Source organism: Canis aureus, chromosome 16 (genome assembly GCF_053574225.1).
Source record: "Canis aureus isolate CA01 chromosome 16, VMU_Caureus_v.1.0, whole genome shotgun sequence".
NCBI classification, from domain to species: domain Eukaryota; kingdom Metazoa; phylum Chordata; class Mammalia; order Carnivora; family Canidae; genus Canis; species Canis aureus.
The window spans coordinates 41,723,178-41,725,686 of NC_135626.1; the positions used below are offsets into that span (position 1 = coordinate 41,723,178).

General features: G+C 43.7%; 1 pseudogene; it reads left to right on the forward strand.

The window, feature by feature from the left end:
• Window positions 1-279: 279 nt before the first annotated feature.
• LOC144285361 (V-type proton ATPase subunit E 1 pseudogene) lies at window positions 280-1,134 on the forward strand (annotated as a pseudogene).
• The last annotated feature ends 1,375 nt before the right edge of the window (window positions 1,135-2,509 follow it).

A 2,509-nucleotide genomic window follows, 5' to 3' on the forward strand; every position in this document is an offset into this window, starting at 1 on the left:
ACTTGATCCCTGATCCCGGGTCTCCAGGATCACACCCCAGGCTGCAGGAGGCGCCAAACCACTGCGCCACCGGGGCTGCCCCACATTTTTAAGACTTGTGATACAAGTGGCTGAAAATTTTGTGGACATTCTTTTTTTTCCCCTTTTACTTATTGAAATTTAATACAACACTGATACAAAGGGCAAACTAAACTCAAAAGTATAAGACCATAGGAACAGCTTTTCCTGCTTTCTGCCATCACCTTCCAGGCTAAGCTCGAGCCAGTGGCCTTCTGGCCTAGCACAGCTTTCGCCATGGCCCTCAGCGATGCTGGACATGCAGAAGCAGATTAAGCATATGATGGCTTTTATTGAACAAGAAGCCAACGATAAAGCAAAGGAAATAGATGCGAAGGCAGAGGAAGAGTTCAACATTGAGAAAGGTCGTCTTGTGCAAACCCAAAGACTGAAGATTATGGAATACTGTGAGAAGAAAGAAAAGCAGATTGAGCAGCAGAAGAAAATTCAGATGTTTAATTTGATGAATCAAGCAAGGTTCAAAGTCCTCAGAGCAAAATATGACCTTATTACAGACCTACTAAATGAAGCAAAACAGAGACTCAGCAAAGTGGTAAAAGATACAACCAGGTACCAAGTGCTGCTGGATGGACTGGTCCTCCAGGGTTTGTACCAGTTGTTGGAGCCCCGAATGATTGTTCGTTGCAGGAAACAGGATTTCCCTCTGGTGAAGGCTGCAGTAAAAAGCGATTCCTATGTACAAAATTGTCACCAAAAAAGATGTTGATGAGCAAATTGATCAGGAATGCTACCTGCCTGAGGAAATAGCTGGTGGAGTGGAGATTTATAATGGGGATTGTAAAATAAAGGTTTCCAATATTCTAGAAAGCCAGCTGGACCTCATAGCCCAGCAGATGATGCCAGAAGTACGGGAAGCCTTATTTGGTGCAAATGCCAACAGGAAGTTTTTGGACTAAACCTTTGGGAGAGGTAGAGTTCATCCACTGCTCTCCTGCTGTGGCGTGGAAGTTTCTGATATTTGAAGAAACAAGATACCTGTGTGGCTTCCTCTTGCCTGTTCTCATAATCTGTATTTGTCAGTGGATACTCTGTGTAGCTAATGCCCTTATCCTAATTGTTAACAATAGAAAGTTCCACTTCATATAATCAGGAAAGCTCCTTCTTAGCTTATCTAAAAGTAGCACAACTTTTGTCAGCTTCTGTAGTGTGAAGGCGAGGGTATCAGATGGTGGTCACAGGAGCTTCACCAAGTCTCCACTCTTCCTCCAGTCCTCTGCTTCCAGTTCTTGAGCCTACAGGTGATGTGCACGGTGTTCTCTGACATGAAGTCTTTGCTCTTAGGCTTAAAGTGCATGGGGGCATGCATTTCTCCCAGCAGTAGTCGCTTCACCGCTAACCTGTTTGGGCCTAGAAGTGTTCCTCATCTGTAAATGTGATTTTTTAAAAGATTTTATTTATTTACTCATGAGAGACACAGAGAGAGAGAGGCAGAGACACAGGCAGAGGGAGAAGCAGGCTCCATGCAGGGAGCCCGACATGGGACTCGATCCCGGGTCTCCAGGATCACGACCCGGGCTGAAGGCAGCGCTAAACCGCTAAGCCACCCAGGCTACCCTGTAAATGTGATTTAAAACCTAAGCCATGAATATGTCTTATTTATTAAAACAAAAGGTTTATGTGGAAAAAAAAAAGACCATAGGAACCTTTCCATACACTTACACAGAAGCACAACACCCATCTTAGTGTGTAAGCAGTCCAGTCACTAATTTTACAATTATCACATCCAATAGGCTGGGTTATTATATTAGAGAACCCATTATCCATATTGGATAATAGACACTCAATTATCTCCAGTGTATATATAATGCAGATTCTACATCAAGTCAAAAGAATTCTCTGAGACCCAGTTCCAGATTATGTCAGATGTTGTGGATTCTGTATTTTAAAATTTATTTTATTAAGATATAACTCATATACAGGGCGCCCAGGTGGCTCAGTCAGTTGGGTGTCAGTCTCTTGATTTCTGCTCCAGTCATGATCTCAAGCCCTGCATCCAGCTCTGTGCTGGGCGTGGAGCCTACTTAGTTAAGTTTCTCTCCTCCCCGGCTCTCTGCTTGGCACCTGAGTAGCTCAGTGGGTTAAGTTAAGAGGCCAACTCTTATTTTGGTTCAGGTCATGATCTTGCGGTTGTCAGATTGAGCCCTGTGAGGGGCTCCTGCTCAGTGCAGTGTCTGCTTCTCTGCCTTCCCCTCTGCCCCTCCTCCCCCAAAAGATATAACTCCTATACCACAAAATTCACCATTTTAACGTATACAATTCAGTAGTTTTTAGAGTATTCCCTGTCCCACATTCCCTGGCAAAACTTATCTCCTTTCTGTCTCTCTGGATTTACCTATTGTGAACGTTTCACATAAACAGAATCATACCAATACATGGCCTTTTGAGTCTGGCTTCTTTCACTTAGCATCATGTTTTCATGGTTTGTCCATTT